Below are 19,308 nucleotides of genomic sequence, written 5' to 3'. Positions count from 1 at the left end.
TAAAGAGGGTAATAGGGTATGGGCTGTAGACCCCACCTCAATGTGGAGTGCAGTGCAGCAGGCATTGGAACGCATATTTTTTATTTGATTGGCGGTTGGGTAGGTTCCTTTGTCGAAAAACGACTGATAAATATCAAATAACATTTCCTAATTAATTTCCGAGAATATTGGTTACGAGCACATTAGGTAATGTGTGTGACGATTAACCACCGCCAGAAGTCAATTTACTTAATAATAACTATATCCGCTGGTTCTTAAATTTAGTTAATACCTACTACCTACTAGTAATATATTTAGTCGGGCATCGGGCATAATTAGGCATATCTAATCTTATCACTACACAGCAAAGCTATTTGTCCAGATTAATGAACCAAAGCTTGCGTACGAGCGGTACGAGTACCGCAAATACATTATCAACCTTAAGGCAATACAATAAGGTGCAAAACAAATCCTGCCTTTGACGTGAACTGTACCAAATTTTACTAACACTTTAACTGACCATTGGTAGATCTTATGTAATTGCAATTAGGTCTGTTTTGTTTCACTAATTATGTCTTATTGTCTTTCTGTTTTGAACCTTAAAAAAAAGCAGAAGGGGTAGGTTTTTGTTTGTGCTTTTTTGACAGATTCGATTTCCGACCGACGCGAAAACTAAACAGAAAACTTGTAGTTAGGTCTTAAATCAATTAGATATTTTATGACCATGCAATAAAGGGGTCACATGGTCAAATTCTAGTTATTTCTTCGCAAATACAACATTGTAACTCATTTATTGTAAACACGGGCGACACGGCCCATGTCCCCTCATGACCATGCTATGCATCCATAGATGGTAGGATCCTAATACATGTGGTATACCTACGCGTGCGTCCGTGAGGGACAAAACATAGGCAATGCGACACTATGATTGGTCGAATTTATTTGTTGCCCATCATAATCCATACTAATTTATGGTGGGGAATTTAAAAAAATGTGAAACTGTGGCAAGGAAAAACAATAATAGCGCTTTCGCTGCTACTCGTACTGAAAGATACATAAAACTATCCCGTTCGGTAATTTCTCCCCACCCATCATGCCTGATCCAGTTAAAATACTAGATTCAAGTATGCATCACTTGTTGAAGATGTCATTAAAAAGTCGAATACCACAGAACACATAAAACTCACCAGTCACATATCCGTCACACCATCTTCAATACAACTCGACCAGCTTTATAAGCAGCTTCAGCATATCGCACGCGAAATAAAACAAGTTGCACAACACCTTATACCACAAACGCTTCACGTCTATGAGGTAGCAACTCAACACTAGCACCACGAACAAGGCAAAGTACCATTTCTTTTTATCACTTATAACCATCTGCGGGTCGTCCGTTACCGATTTTCGATTTTAAGTTGATTTACGGTCTGGTTTTGGCGGCATTTTACTTGGCCTTCGAGTAACTTTTGATCTCTATAATTCAAAAAACTATAACTTAATACACTTTAAAAGGTTACTAAAGTCTGTATAAGCTAAATCTGACTACACTCTGTGTGCCACTAAAATATAATGTTGGCTAAGTAGGGCTAAGATGGCCGGTTCTTTATCATGTGTCAGTTTTGTCACCATGCCTGTCACGTTCTAACAAATAATTATGTAAGTGCGAAAGTGACGCATGGCATGACAGGTGATAAAAATGCGACCATAATTGCAGGGCACTGCCATACTCTGTCACTACAAAATCTGTGCAAATTTAGCTTGTCCGGACTCTATAATTGGTTGAATTAATGCCATGGCAATTATATTATTGCTTGTATGAGAGAATCGCGCAGTTTTATCATTAACACTGATTTCAGATTGAATGTAAAACATTGGTTGCGATTGTCTGTGTGAGGGTACATACGACACGCGATCCTATGATCGATAGTTTATTTGTCATTAGGCAGAAGGAAGTAATCAACGTTATTTTATAGTTTTAAAGACCGCATGTTGCGTTGCGATACTATCAGTTACTGAACTTTTTAGGGTCGTCCAAAATTAATGTTGACTTGACTATATTAGCTAGAGTTCCTGTCAAGACGAAAGTGGAGGACCCGTGCATAATCGCCTTTTATTTAACATGAATAACATATTATGACACAATGTGTTATACTACCTATATCAACCACAGAGGCACAGATATGCCTCTACGTTAGATTTTTTCGATTGTTTAATCTAAAAGACTTTACAGACAAATAGCGTACACGAAAGCCGTCCATGTATCCTGTAAACAGTGTACACGTAACATCAGCTTTTGTCCGGAATTCCGGAAATGGCTCGAAAAACGTTGCCTTTTCCTCGCCTTGGAAAATTAGGTCTCGCCCGAATTTCAGAGGGTGAGTGCGTCGGTTTGAATGTGGATATCATTCCAAATAATGTCGTATAAGTAATGAAATACGTCACGATTTCTAATGACAAACATTTGACTTAAGTATTCTGTTATCAATGGTGTCGTCATAACATAACGGCGCATCATATTCACAACTAGCGACCCACCCACGAGTTGTTCGCACGAGTTAGCAAATTATACTCCTAAACCTTCCTCAAGAATCACTCTATTGATAGGTGAAAACGGCATGAAAATCCGTTCAGTAGTTTTTGAGTTTATCGCGAACATACAAACAGACTGACGCGGCGGGGGACTTTGTTTTATAAGGTGTAGTGATTTAGAGCTAGTGACTATTTACAGTACCTACCTATAATTCGATGTAGTTATTTTTTTAGAGAGATAATCGGTTGCAAATATTATGTTATTGAGCAAAAATTCAATAGATATATTTTTTAACAATGTTTGTGTTACAGCCCTATTATTTTAACAATCGGAAGTTTTGGCAATTAATTTCCATGATATTATTGTAATAGTCAGTGACATCATAAAGTATTTATTGTCGTCGTATCGTGAATGTACATCATTTTAGTCGTATTTTTCAACAAAGAACAGTTTTTTGTCACGTAAAAGCTAACTTTAAATACATAGGTTGGAATTGTTTCGGCTATAAGCCTTGAAACTGTGAATCAAAATCAATTCTATCGATTACAAATTATAATCAAGTTTCGAAACCGAATTTTCCACAAATCCTGTTCTAACTATAACCGTCGGTGGACCTTATGTGTTTTGCAATAAGATATATTTTATGAATTTTCTGTTAAAATTGTGTATTCTGATTCGCCGTGTTTTCTATACGGGCATTAGATAAGCATGCAAATTTTACAACGGACCGCTTTGTTTTTTCTATCTCATTTAAATACCGTTTCAGCGAGTTAAATAAACATTGTTTAATGGTGTGGGAAGGAGGGGGTGTGTGTGTATCACGAAATATTGTTGAAAGTGGACCACCTACAGGCCTAGCACAAGCACATGATTGGCGCGACAGTACGATTATCTCGCGGCGAGATAGACTACCCGTCGACTCTATGTTAATTAATGAAGGACGGTATCTCGCCGCGAGATACTGTCGCGCCAATCATGTGCTAGCCCGGCTGAGGTAGTAAAGGTAGACGTCCACAGGGCCGTTTCTTACTGAACAAAGAATACTAAAATTCGTTGCGTGCGATGCTGCCCTGCATGTGAACGGCTACCTTAAAGGTTGTGTTTTTAATGTAAGTAACTACCACCAAGTATTAGACCCTAGAGTTTCAAAACAAAATGAATATTCTCGTCTCAGTGTAAAGGATTTCGAAGAGCAAAACTAAAACATCTGACACTCCCTCACTTTGTTCTGCTCGAGTCGGTGCAGAGTTAGCTTAGACGGACTCCAGTTGATCGACCTTTTGCTGTCTGTCCGTCCGTCTGTCTGTCTGTCACCAGGCTGTATCTCATGAACCGTGATAGACAGTTGACATTTCCACAGATGATGTATTTCTGTTGCCGCTGTAACAACAAATACTAAAAACTACGGAACCCTCGGCGGGCGAGTCCAACTCGCACTTGTCCGGTTTTTTAGAGTGTGCGGAAAGAGAAGAGTCGTGAAATGTATGGAATATTTCCGCACAGACTCTATCTATAAGACAAATAGATGAGAAAATCAAATGTCTACCTTAATTCGTAGCCACCTGAAATGAAATGAAATCTTTTGCCATTTCATAAAACTGCCGATAGCATTGCGAACAAAAGCTTTTAACGAAATGAACTGTATAATATAAAGTCGTTTCAATTTGTTACAGAATTCCGCGTTGAAATGAAACGGAATAAGTCCGCTAAACTCCATTATAATTTTATGTCGACATTCTGCGCTCTTTTGTAGGGGACGAATTAGACAAGAATAGACTGAAACATTTAAATAAGATCGTGCTCGTTACAATCAGAGACCCAATTTTATTAATTCGGTGTATGTTGTTGTATTCGGGGGGTTGTCAGGAAGAGATCGCTCAAGGAGTGTCTAGACGAGAACAATTTTTCACCAATCTGATTAAATTGTCCGATCAAATCAGGCCGTGCGGACGCCAATTTGGCTCGCCGAATTCGACCGCCGATTATGACCGATATTAACGATAAAATGAGGCGCGGACGCAAAAATGCCAATTTGTGACGATAGTATTTTCGTTTTGGAGCATTTTTTTTTACTTACGAGGGCTTTTAAATATCACCATAAATCCTAAATTGGTGATTAAATTGGATATTGACGCCAATTTCATTTCTGATCTAATCGATCGATTTGATCATCCCGTCTGGATACCGCTTCAGAATCCGCGCAAGTTCTATTGACCCAATAACATCTTAGCACTTAAGTCCAAATGGTCTACTTTCGGTTTAAGTGTACTCAGCTCAGCAGTACGTTTTATTGCGTTGGGAGCGCACTCAAATGAACAAATAGAACAGCTTTATGTTGGAATGATTTCTACTAGGTTCTAAGCTATCTAGCTAGATAATAAGTTAGCTATAAGCTATAAGACTAAATATTTGTACACCTATATGGTAGGTCACAGAACTCACAGAGTACATAGGTACTGTATCAACTCACTGTCATCCGTAGGTAGGTATATAACCTGTGTTTCACAAATAAATATAAAATATTACTTACTCAGTTGCCACGGAAAGATAATACAATGAGACATTAATCTTGATTTATATAATTTTGTTAAAAAAAAACCTCTTTCTTAATCATAGTACCAACACCTACCTAAGCACCTATACTTCTCATTAAAACTTAATATTATGGGATAAGTAAACTTCGAATGAGACTCGCGTTTTCTATTTTCATTTTACCTAAATACCTACACACATTCCAATACCTTTACCATATAATACCTTTTTGTTCATCCCGCAAAAGGGTTTGGACATCCCCTTAAAAGAGTCAATGAACCAAAACTATTTCAGCTCAATGAATATTACGGAAATTTAACCCGTCGTATCGGAACTTGTATTCGCAGATGTTAAAAATATTATAGAGTTAGACAAATCTTATATAATATATAGAGTCGGACCAAGATAACTCTACATGGCATTTGTAATGACAAAGTGTGGCAATGTCAAATTTGTATGATAATATGCAAACTCCCTCACTTTGTCTTGTTCAAGTCCGTACAAAGTTAACTTACGAGCTTACGACGCATCCTATTTATCGTCAGAGTTCCTAGCACGATTTTTAAATTTTCAATATTAAATAAATTACATTAAAATGTCGAAGAAGTCATCCTAAATATGTGTATTTGTGTAGTATCAGGGGCCCGTTTCTCAAAAGCTTGTAACTTGTAATACAAGTGGAAGTCCCTTTCTAACAAAAGCTGTCAAAAAGTGACATCCGCTTGTATTACAAGTTACAAGCTTTTGAGAAACGGGCCCCAGGCCGCGATTCCACTAAGACCGGATGGCACCTAGGGCAAAAGAGTAAGCTCGGTTTTGCTTAATTAAACATTATCATTATCACAGAAGGTGAGTAAATTCGGTTAATTTCGTATGTACCCTCACTGACCACATTTCTTTTACTGACACACACCAAAAAGCACTGTTCCAGCCAGCAAAAAAGCCAGCCTATACCTAACAAATATTAAGTCCTACTAGCGTACCTGAGATAAAAGCAATCAATATGGGGGGCTGGCTAATCAGCCGTCGTTGGGGGAGATTGTTAAATATAACTGTTGTCCTTTCCACCGCTCCATTTGCTGTGGGTGCTGACCTGAGAGACCCGTGCACAGGGTGGCTTTATTTTTAAAATAAGTTGCAGTTGAAGGGATTTATGAGAACAGCGTCTACGAAATATAAAAGACGAAACAATCAAAATAATCTAAAACTTTTAGCGGAGAATTCAAATACAAAGATTATTTTGCTATTTTACCAAAAACAGCAGTGAAAAAGCCTAGTGAGTTTTTTTTTCTAGTGATTTTTTCTTTGCACGAATTTCTGAAAGAACCCTTACACGAAAAAACCTAAAACGCTAGTTTTAACTAAGGGCCCGGGCACACTTGGCGTCTTTCGAGCGTCGGCGTCTAGTCAGCGTTATGGAAAATGGTGTTGCGCCGACGTTGTATCGAGCAGCAGCTATAGAGTTGGCTAGACGCCGACGCTCGAAAGACGCTAAGTGCTCCCAGGGCCTAATGGTGAAAATCCCCTAACCCTAAAGGCCGCGGGCCACTAGATGCATACTCCAACTTAAATGCCTACATCACATATTATTGAGATAATAACCGGAAATCGCAACACAAAAATTGTTAGATATTTGCACTAAATACACAACAGGAAAACCGCGACTGGTTAAAAATATCGTCTTTCACGCACAGGCACAGTTCACGTCTGATTTCTAACTGTGGGAGAAACGAGTCAAAATCTGCGGTTTAGCAAATTTAGCATGTTTCCAGAAATGTTTAGGTTTGCATGAATGATTGAGGGACGTGTTTGTTTGGGTAACAATCCCACTTTGATATTTAGTTCGCGTTTTGGCTGGTCTCAATGTGCTGGCGTTTGGGAGATGAAGAGCAGACCTGGCGAACATTAATTCTCATTGGTTGATCGAGTAGTTTTCGGATATAATAACTATTAAATAAATAAAAACCCTACGCTATATGCCAAAAAACCATTTTACTCTAAAAATGCCTTACATCGGAAATTTATATTTTGGAAATGACCTGATATACTCATCAAACAACCGGATCGATTTCTATCAAACATAGCAATAAACCACTGCAACGTCTTCTCCACACTAGAATTGATACTTTTCAGAGTTCCGTATCTCAAAAGAAAACAACGGAACCCTGAGACCCAAACCAAAAACAGGGGCCTCTTTTGGAGGGTAAAGCAGAAAAAGTAAAAAAAAAAATGCTTGCTAACTACTATACCTATTGTGTTGCAGTGTTGTATATCAAATGTTTGTAAAGTGTACAAAAGATTCATCAGGCTCGGCTCGGCTCGAGCCTATTTTCGTGACTCAAGAGGAGTGGTCGGTTGCCTCGTAATGTTCGGAAAACTGTTGCGATACATTTCGTAACCTTATCAAGGTTTCTTTATTGAGTACCTATCATTAGTGTATGGTTAGGTACCTGTATCTAAAGTGGAATGTAAAGACAATAAAGTGTTTTCTCTAGCTTGCCTAGAAATATTGTAATTGCTTTCGGGATAATGACAGTATACTGCAGAACATCGTCGCGGACAAATTAATTAGCGGTGTTTGTCTAGGTGGTCTGTCTAAATTTTCCGCAGACGGAGAGACCAATGTGAAATTCACATACGAGGGGTGTTCAAAATATTCTCGGTATGAGAATGAAAACAAACAAGTACGAAAAGTTTGATATTTTTATTTTTCAATATACTCCCCCCCTATGTTCATACACTTAAAAGATCGATCAATTATTTTTTTTAATCCCTCGTAAAAATATTTTTTATCTTTCGTGTAAAAATGCTCCTCCACTGCCGCCTTCAATGCTTCATCGTCAGAAAATTTATTTCCACGCAGATCCTTTTTAAGATTGGGGAGCAAAAAGAAGTCGCTGGGGGCTAAGTCCGGACTATACGGTGGGTGAGTAACAGTTTTAAACCCACATTCAACAATAGCTGCCTTGGCAATATGAGCAGTATGGACGGGGCGTTGTCATGCAGAAGCAGAATACCTTTGGTTAACTTTCCTCGCCTCTTTTCTTTAATTACATCCTTTAATTGACGTAGAATGTTAGCATAGTACTGTCCTGTGATATTTACACCTTTTTCTTTATAATCGATTAGTAATACTCCTTCACAATCCCAAAATATCGTGGCCATGACCTTGCCAGCTGAAGGGATGACCTTGAACTTCTTGGGATGAGCTGAACCCTTAATGTGCCACTGCATGGACTCTTGTTTACTCTCTGGGTCATAATGATGAACCCAGGTTTCATCTCCAGTAACTATTCTTTGCAGCACCTCATCAGGATTTTCACCGCACAGGTCAATAAAATCGGAACAACAAGCTACACGCATGTCTTTTTGAAGCCGAGTCAGCATTCGCGGAACCCATCTTGCACTTACTTTTGACATATTAAGATGGTCATGTATAATATCATGTACGGTACCAATAGAGAGATTGGTTACTTGTGCTATAGATTTTACCTTCACTCGACCATCTTCCAATATAAGTTTTTCCACTTTATCAATATTTTCTTGTGAAGTAGCTACTACAGGCCGGCCAGGTCTAGGGTCATCTTCAATACTCTCCCTTCCGCGTTTAAACTCGCTTGACCACTTTTGAATGGTAGATAAAGAAGGAGCAGACTCACGGTAAACACAATCCATTTCCTCTTTTATGGTTTTTTGATTTTTACCCTGTTTTGTCAAGAATTTTATCACGCATCGATGTTCTAATTTAGTTAACATTGTCAATTCGCACATGATGTTCATGTTTGTTTAGCAATTGCAGAAAAACAAAAGACTATCTCGGTTCGAATTATACTTTTTTTAAATGTCAATGAATAAACCTTAGCGGCCAGTAACGAAAGAAATTTTAGAAGAGGTCGTAAGATATCAATACCGAGAATATTTTGAACGCCCCTCGTATTTCAGGCCTGTGTTCGCGTCGCATCATGTCTTGAGCTAAACAACTCCATTGTCTCCTCCAATTACAAGACAGAACATGAGACTAATCGATTTACTTGAACACCGTCGTTTAAAATCAACACTCAACAACGGAGGTGGACCTTATTTCTTGACAATAAGGTTTACGAATTGTTATGAACAGTGTGAAAGAACCAGAAAGGGCAAGTCAAGGCAGCGATGGCGCAGTGTCATCGCCAAAGATATTGTACGCCAGTGGTGTGTGTGAGGGGGGGGGGGGGGGGTGGAGAAGTGGATGGAGAAAGAAAGCAGGAAAGCGGACCGTCACAGTCACAGTACGGGACAAACGCTAGGAAGATGATAATGATGAGTGTGAATGATGGTATGGTATGGCTGTCAGAATCAACAGGAGTATAGTTAACAGGACAAGTAAGCGGGCGAGGTATGCAAAAATGATCTGAACACAAAGTTATTAAGTGAACTTATATTTGTGTCTTTGTGTGTTTTATACAATAAATTAAGGAAACTGTAGGTCTACAAGTTTGATAATCCTTCATTGTAATAGTTTATTACTATAAGTATAAGAGACTGCTTGTTTCTAAATAAAGAAAGAAACAAATCATTAACACATACAATAATAAATACAATTCTAATCCATATTTATAGATTTTTCCTCTAAGCATTTCAAATTAATGACATTTTTGTCTGGCATCAACAGTCAACATTCTTATGTAGATTAAAATAACGGATCACGCATTTGATATCCTCCCTGCTGAAATAATTTCCGAGATATGCTTTCCAAGAAAGCACTTTCTAAAAATACTTTACTGTGACGAAAAATTATATTATCAGTACGGCTACCATCATAGTTTGGCACTGACATAAACGCCGTCGAGAACGTAATTGACTTTCTATACATCTCGCTCGTATACTCGCATATTAGTGCAAACGAGATGTATAGAAAGTAAATTACGTTCTCGATAGCGTAAATGTCAGTTTTGCCACTGTCACTACTGTCAGTGACTCATGGTACGGGCTCAGGTCGGAATATTCGCAGCAAAGTGAAGCTTAATCTGGATTATCTTTTCTTCATGAGCAGTAGGAAAATGGCAAAACTGTAAAAACTAGGTAAGCAGGTGGAGTATAGAGATGTGAGGATGCCCCGCCACTGTTAGGTACTTGAAATTCACTATCTCCGCGGGAATTGATAGGTCGTGCGTGCGTGTGCGTGAGTGGAGCCGCAACGATACACGATACACTCTATTGTACCTACACGAAACAGGTGAAACAACAATGAAAACAAAAGAATAACTATACCTAGGGATGTAGGATAACCTTTTAACAACCGAGCGAGAAAACATTAACAAGACAGATTGACGGCCATCATACATAGGTATATGGAAACAAAGTTGAGTATAGTCATCATTCTCTTGCCCTTGTCCCATTCACTTGGGGTCGGCGCAGCATGTCTTTCTCTTCCATACCTCTGTCGCCCGTCATCCATCATTCACTCGCGTTTCATATCACCTCTCACACACAGTCCTTTTCCTCGGTTTTCCTCTCCTCGTACTTCCCTCCACATTCATTCGTAATACCTTTCTCGTCACATGACTTTCTCCCTCCGCATCAGATGCCCGTACCACGCTAGGCGGTTTGCCCTTACTTTTTCTGCCCTTGCTTTTTGTGCACCGGCAAAGTTGAGTAATATTATCCTGGCTCGTACCAATGCCACTAGCTGGCTCTAACTGGTACCACTAGCTTTTCAGTGAAGGAAAATATCGTGAGGAAATCAGGAGGCTATGGCTATGTAGAGTGTAGTGCCAGCATGGCGATTTAGCGGGTAATATAGCCCAATCAATTTCGCGCATGAAAGGAGGCCTGTGCCCAGCAGTGGGACGTATAAAGGCTGAAATATTATTGTTATAAAGAACAATCTATCTTTAGTACTGCAATTCTTGAAGCCGTATTAGATACAATAACGCTCGGGGTCACGCGGTTCAGCCAGAGCTTTGATAAATGGACCGCTATCGGTATTGCTCGGCTCGTCCGTCTTAGTCGCCCCACTTTACTCAATGGGGCGCCAGATTTGGCGGGCTTTAGATATGGACGTAACATGAACACACTGAGAAAAACCGTTGTTCTGAACCTAGGTAGTGTAGGTGAGCGAACAAAGCGACGCCGGGCAAATTAATGAGAACAAAGAGCAAAGTGGAAACGTGTCCTATGTGGTTTTTCTATTGGCCGACATCACGATAAACTTTACCATACAGTTGAGCAGCAATAGTTGCTAAGCGGGCGAGGTGTTCAACATTACCTTGACGCGCTCTTATTGTCTTAACAATAATGTCGCGTCAAGATCATTTTGAACACCTCGCCCGCTTAGCAACTTCTGCTGCTGACTGTACGCTGTGTGTCTTTAAATGACCCCTAACCTTTCGTTAGCTACGTGCCCCGCATTTCGAACGTGACAACTGCCTTGTAAATGTATTTGCGGACGAAATATGTGTGTGACCAGGAATTTACAAGACCTGTGAGGATACTGGAATCCTCGAAATATTGAATTCGAGCCGCATTTATTGGAAGCGAATGTCCATAGAATAACCGTATTTTGGTAAACGACCGAACTTATATTGAACCTTGTATTAAAACTATTAAAAGTTTAAATCGCATTGGCTGTAAAACAGCGGAGCGGACAAGCCAACAATCACCACATACATTACAGTTAAAAAATTTAAGCATTTTATCTATCTATTAAGCCCTTTTGTTCAGAGTTAGAGTATGTCTCTAAGCTCAGTGTGCCGCTTGGCAAAGGCCTCCTCTAGCTCTTTCCATTGGGGTCTGTCGTGGGCCACTCTTCTCCATTTCGGGCCCGCTGTGAGATTGAGTTCATCCTCCCATCTTGTTCGAGGTTTCTTCTGACTCCGTGTATCTGACACGGAGCATTTTATATTCACGTAAAATAAATCGGACCCGACTCCTTTAATATTCAAATACAACACCGTCGTTGTTATATTTGAAGAGTTCCGTTCCGACTTTTCCGAGTAAATTTAACGGCGGTCGGGCCACGATTAAATCAAATTAGGACTGTCAACTTAGCCTAACTCCACTCGTTTAATCAACTCGAGGGTGTTAACAAGGCTTTAAAGTCGATTTACTTTTGTTTCAATTTCAATTTAAATAAAATACGGGAGGTGTTGAACTTGTAACATGAATCCTTGCAGTTTCACGAAAGCGAGAAATTGGGGATTTTAAGTTAAGCGGCTTAACTAAAAGTTAAGTGATATAATTAGTTTACCTGATAGTTTTAACTACAAATGTCATACTGTATTGTATGGTGAGACTACACAGGCAGCGTATTAATGGGCGTTTTCTAAAATAAATATCGAAAACCTGATTCTTTCAAATTTGGACATTCTTGGGCTGATTCTACTCAGAATTATGAAGCGTTAACGAAGAGCACAAGTTAAAACACCTACATTGTTAAAATGCTAAGGACCGAGCAATTGCACCCTCCTATAATACAATTTAAAACCTTCCAACCCCGAGGGTACACTAGACCTTTTTAGGATTAGTCCGGTTTCCTCACGATGTTTTCTTTCACCGAAGATCAAATGATATTTCGTATATTAGTTCCGAACTCCGGGGTTTGAACCCGCGACCACCGCGATTGAAAGTCGCACGCTCTTTACCGCTAGGCCGCCAACGCTCTTCTGACTTCCATGTTGAAACGATTATAAATTAATCCATTCGGAAGCAATGTGTTAATCAATTTAATCATGTACTATCCGCCATCGCACTCCTAGTTTACGCAAAGCGTGTGAAATCTCCGCGTTATCCAAACAAAACGTTCTTTAAACCAAAATGGCCGAAGCCAGTAAGAAATTCTTGGCCGTTACTACTTTATGGACACGGAATAGCTGTTACATCCAAAATGGCGGAGGCCAGGAAGAACGCTTTGGCGGTTACGACATTACGGCATGGAACGTGAGTATTAATAGTCAGCTTGTGTCGACTAACTAGACATCTGCTTGGGAATTACCCGAATTACTAACAGTAATACTTTGACCATTGTTGGATCTTATGGCCAGGTAATAAGGTTTAGTTAAGTGTGGAAAGAATTAACAGACTTCTGGAAAGGTTATCGCAGTTGTTTACCATCAAATCTCAGGAATTTAGAATGTGCGGATATGCTTTTATCTACTTATTTTAATTGTATTGCAAGATCTGGTTCCAATTATAGGTTTACTATACTTAACATAATATGTGACAGCTTCATATGCTTTTGGTAGCTCTAGCTACCAGGCATGACTCTTATAACATAAAGTACACTAGAAAATATCAATCACATGGGTGGATAAGATTTTTTTTCTACCTATGCAAGGCTACCTATTTCTATATTCTACATCTACATCCATTAAAACTCTGAAGACACCACACATTATGTATAATTAGAACAACCTTGCATCAATACACTGCATTGTCCCAACCAAGACCATCTCAAAAATCCAAATATAAACCTTATTATAGTAACCATTAAGTAGACTATTGGTTGGTCGAGCAAGTTCATTGGCACCATACAATCAATTAGTATGGATAGGGACTAGGGTTGCCATAAACTATAGGGACATGGACCAGGACATTATTTTTTCTTTTTGTTTTTTTTATGATATAAGAAGCAAACGAACAGACGAATCGCCTTATGTTAAACGATTAGCATCGCCCCAGATACCCACAACACTAGAGTAGCCTTTAGGTACTCTCTTTTCTTGAATGTTGTAATTGGTCCGTAAATACCGCAGGTGACAGTTCATTCCACAGCTTAGCTGTACGAGGCAGGAGGTTTCTGTAGAAACGCACAGTTCAGGACTGCTAACCATCTCCGTTTTGGTGGGGAATATTAAGAATGTACAGTAGAGTGATATGAAGAATAGATAACACATACGTCACATACCAAAGAATCTTGCAACACGTTCTATACCCCACGGAGTCAATTTTCTTATTGGCGGACACCAGGACACCAAGTTTCAAACAGGGATATGTCCCAGCATATGGGGATGTATGGTGACCCTATTAGGGACCAAAGCGGTCAATTACGATCATGCTTGGCAATTGTATAGTAATGATGGTAATTGTATTTTTGGGCATTTCATTTACAGTGTTTAAGGGAGCAATAGATTTGTTACTTGATATGTGCCTGTATTGTTTTGTTTTTTTTTTTATAATAAATTGATTGGATGATTGGCGATTGGCTTTAGTCACACCAGATGGAAAGTGAAGACAGAGCCTAAGATGGAGCTCACTGGTTCAGTAATAGCCTATTCACTTTTGCTTTAGAGAGAGGATATTTCTCAGGGAATACAGATGACGGGAGCGCATTCCATTGTATTGTATTGTAGCACTGGCGATTTTCCGCAACTCGACGTCCTGCGCCTATTTTGCGTGATAGCGCATTCCATTCCCTAGCCATCCTTACCAAAAAAGTCGATCCAAATTTGTTTACTTTAAACTAACTACTGAAAATGTTTTGTAAGGACTTTGAACTAGACTAGAAAATAGCAACTATGAAAGTTATCAGCTTCTTACTTTAAACTAATGAAATAAATTACTGTTAAATAGCCTATATTATACATATCAGCCTGTACTATATACTATATACATATATAACCTACAACTCATGAGGTAGAAAAATATAAGTCATTGAAAAGTAACTTGTTTAAATTAGTTGAAAAATTCATAAAATTTAAATTCAAAACTTGCTAGTAGTTCAGGCATACATTTTTTCCTAAAATTTTAAAATGACTTTACCGAATGCAAATTAATAGCAAGTAAAGTGATAACTTCCTGGGACTTTAACCTCACAGCTTATAATGTTTATTTCAAGGTTGCATTTACCCAAGTACTTTATCTAAACATAATACTACCTAAATAAATTTGTTTACTTTGCATAATTAAAAAATAAAATATTTAAAAACGCTTTAGGAAGAGATAAGATTAAAAAATAATACAGTCAGATTATAAACCTGCAAATGAGTTCGCTAGGTCAACAAATATTACGTTATCTTGTTGAGCACACATACTGCCAATGTCAGGCCAATGTAAATATTTGACTTCTCAAGTATTTTAATCAATTTAATGTTAACTTTAGTAAAAGAGGAAGCAGATTCCAATCAGAATTCAATAGGTGAATTTTGTACGTAATAAAAATAATACCGGTATCAAAAGTACTAAGTCATACGATAAATGAGCATTAACTTCAGCAGTGTTAAATGTTGTAAAGGCATAAATAAATACATTTTGTATCAACACTGGTCCCATGCGAGGCCGAATAGGTTATTCTACAAATCTACACGACAAGTTAACAATTCCAATAAGAGGAATAAAGTTTACAATAAAAACACCTTTTCAGAACCACAGTCTGACATCGACAAATAAAGTGTTTAAATAGCGGCTTACCCTTATCATACAACTCTGGCACACACTAGATGATAACACATAATCACTAGAACGACAGTTTGTGATAAACAAAGGATTTAAAGCGATAATTCGAGGGAAAACATAAAAACTTTGATTTCCGAAATACGACAGTCGTCGACAGATGAGCCGACGGCGCGCTACTGCGCAGTGTTGCCACGCTACTGTCATGTCCACTCCACGAGTCAAACCCAACATTACCCCAAAAAAAAAAACGATTGAAAAAGATTCAAATGTTCCGTTTATGTTTCACAAGTTTTTCCAGGAACAGAATATTAGGATCTCATTACCAAAAACACTCACCAACAATATCAACATAGCTTTAAAAAATACAAAAATAAAGTTTTTAAGAGCCGACGAAGCTATCCTTTCATCGAATGCTGGAAAATTGCATCAAACGCAACCAAATAGAAGCCTTCGTTGATTCGATTATTTCCATTTTTGCATGAACACTGCCGCCGTAGCTATCCCATAAAAATCGTCGGTTACTTGTTCCTTATACTTCTCCAGTTTGTGTTTTATTTTTTTAGACAATTTCATATACATTCGATCTAATATGCAATCACACTTTTTGCTTTTGCATTTTGATTTGCTTTTTTTGGATTTCAATTTTAGCGAAAAATCTTTCATTTTTTAGCACTTAATTATATTTTTCAATTTTTATAGCGATTATTACTCAGGATTTTGATTGATTATTGATTAGACAGATTAACATGACATTAATGAAAAGTTTAGGTATTAGAAAAAAGTAGATTTAAAAAATATGCAAAAGAAAAACGAACTTCAAGTGTGACAGAGAGGCAAACACGTCAAACGTGGTTCACGGTAAACCCTTTGTATTACCTAGTGTACCTATAGTCAGCAGCAGAAGTTGCTAGGCGGGCGAGGTGTTCAAAACTACCTTGACACGCCCTTATTCTCTTAACAATAAAGTCGCGTCAAGATCATTTTGAACACCTCGTCTGCTTAGCAACTTCTGCTGCTGACTGTACCTACTCACGTAGCGCAATCAATCATTCAAACATACATAAGTTGTGGTAGCCGCGGACACAGAAAGTCTCACTATCGAAATAAATACCCACACATCCCGTCGCCATAAGATATGTCGCATGTCGGAGCGGCCAAGGTGCTCACAAATATCTGAACACGCCTTTATTGTCAACGCGCTAAAGTGCGTGTCGTGTTTTGATATTTAGGAGCACCTCAGCCGCTCCGATATATTTGATGGCGACTGTAAATGACTACTTGAATAATAAACTATCTCCGTCTCAGCCTAGTTTGGCTGTAGAAAAGCTTACGGAAGGGTGGGTTCAGGGGTCGAAGCTACTATTATGTTATGAGGTAGGTACCTAGGTACCTACCTATATTGTCTGCAGGGACGTGACCTAGAAACCTCGGGAACACGAGTAATGAGGGGTACTATTCGTGCTTTGTATAATAAATTGTGCATATATTCAAAATTTAGTTATTATGTTTTCTCACCACCTATTCGGAAAAGAGGTTTTTCCATTAACATAGATATCTAGGGACTGGCTTTACGGGCAATAATAATGATGCATGACAGGGGCCAGTACATCGGTGTGAAATCGCTACAACGCGATTGGTTGATGAGTTCGCATCACGCGCGCGATTGGTTGACGAGTTCGCATTACGCGCGCTATTGGTCGCAACTAGTCGCGTTAGACTGCACGATTGGCTGGAATTCGTGGGTAGCACCGCTGAACTAGTACGATGTTTAGTGCCCCATTAGCCCGTCCTTAGATATTATACGTCAATGGGTTTTTCTTCCCTGTTAGGAGGGATCAAAGTGGTACTTTTCCTCTCTGCTAGGAGGGATCAAAGTAACACTTTTCTGTTCAAGCACACTATTTTTGCACATTATTTTTTTAGCTTAAATAATCTGTTTAAGCATGATATTGTGTCAACACTAAGATTTTTTTATTTTCCTCATAGTTGATGTGAAAAGCAGTATGTGTCACACTGTAGTCTTGGGCGTTAACACTTGAATCCCTCAAGTCATTACGCTCAGGATTCAACTTTAGAATCGCTCACTACGTTCGTGATTCTATTGTAGGATCCATCGCTTCATTCAGGATTCAATGTACGCCCTTGACGGAAATATAATTATCATTTTGATCCCTTGTAACACAAACTACTATTTATTGAATTACAGAAGCTAAGTCAGGTCAAACACAAAACAAAATATTGCTTTTAGAACTCAATAGGGTACAGCTAGTGCTCTTAATAACTTAATTATCTACGCCGCATATAGAATATAGAAAAGTGGATACTAGCTGTGTTCAATGTTTTCTGAAATTATGTAGAATATTTAATAGTATTTTTTTTGATATGCATTATTTTTTCACCACATAGGTACCTACACACGTGGGGTAAAAAATGAAAGATTTTTGAAATTATGACCCGACTTAGAGCAATCCCAAATAATTATACATTTAAGAATACTTACTAAATTTTGCTATTATCTTACGGTAAAATAAAAGACAAATTTCAAATTAGAAAGTTTTTAATATTAAACTTTGACATTATAATTTCAGTGGACATATTGCTATTAAAATAAACCTTATACATTAAAAATTGCAATAAGTAGATACGATTTTATTTCAAAATATTGTATTTTAGGGCACTATTTTAGAACATTGGTATCTTTGGAAGATTTTTTATATAATTTTAGACTATATTGACAAGGCAAGATAGCTTATTACAAGAGGCACATTATTATTGCATTTTACTTAAAAACTAACCCTAAGACATATATGTTAAAATACTTCTCATGTATACATATTTTACATATTGTCGCGTATAGAAGACAAGTGATGGGTATAACTAGTTTAATAACTAAATTAACTAAATACTACGATTAATCCAATCTCGGTGGTCCCGCGTTTTAAATACATTTTCTAGATCCGATTTCCGTAAAAACTACAGCTAAAGTACAATAATAACAATTATTTTAACAAATTGTAACTAAAGTACACCAGAGTACAGTCAATTATTTGAAACGGTTTCTAACTTAAAAGTAAAAATATAAATTAAGTAAAATGTAATAACTACTGTCAAAGACAAAAACTGCCTTTCAGTCCATAATTAATAATTAAAATTAACACTAATGACAAAAAACTTGGTCTAAAGTGTAAATTGCCTTATCTGTCACGAATAAGTAAAAAAACGTTTAAATTTAACAATAAACCAACATCATGTACACAATACAATTCCTTATTAAACAATGCATTAAAACATGCAACATATTGCATTTCAGAATTAATATTGAACATAATATATACACTACAACTGGAGATATAATTCTAGATTCATAATGTACTGACAATAATAATGAAAACTATAATGTAACAAAAGTATTTAACTTGAGCAAAGGTGACTGAACTACATTATAATTATTATAAAAATATATAAAAGTTACAATGAAGTAACAATACTTACTCAGTAAACATTCAATTGCTTTATAAATTGATACAGTTAAAATATACCGCCTTGAATTATTCGCAGCACAAATTTATAAATACATATTCACTGTGAAGGGCTGACTACATCGAAATCACCTCGTCCTAAAATGGGGTCTCAAAATTGGCATTGCTCAATACAAGTCTGTCTGCCTATTGTTCATATACTGCCTTTAAAAAAATAGCGATCTCGAAAAAAAAAACAAGTGGTGTAAAGCTTTTTTAAAACCATTTTATTCATTTTAGTTTCATTCATCCGCTATGAGCTTTTAGTTTTTAACTTCATTGATAAACTAGCACATATAGCAGATACCATACAAAAGGTTTACGCTTAAAACATGATTTATTTACTTATTAACCTTTTCGACGCCGTGTCAAACACAA

At 37.7% G+C, this 19,308-nt stretch overlaps 1 protein-coding gene across 1 annotated transcript in view; it reads right to left on the bottom strand.

Moving 5' to 3' along the window:
* LOC134658488 (inositol 1,4,5-trisphosphate receptor) overlaps positions 1-15,654 on the bottom strand; it is a 108,655-nt gene extending 93,001 nt beyond the window's left edge. Inside the window, exon 1 of the mRNA XM_063514174.1 lies at positions 15,428-15,654. The gene's annotated coding sequence lies outside the window, so the exon portion shown is untranslated. The remainder of the gene's footprint in view (positions 1-15,427) is intronic.
* Positions 15,655-19,308: the final 3,654 nt, after the last annotated feature.

The sequence above is a fragment of the Cydia amplana genome, chromosome 22 (genome assembly GCF_948474715.1).
Source record: "Cydia amplana chromosome 22, ilCydAmpl1.1, whole genome shotgun sequence".
Classification (NCBI taxonomy): domain Eukaryota; kingdom Metazoa; phylum Arthropoda; class Insecta; order Lepidoptera; family Tortricidae; genus Cydia; species Cydia amplana.
Note: the sequence above shows the minus strand (reverse complement) of the source record. Positions and strands in the feature narration are given on the sequence as shown.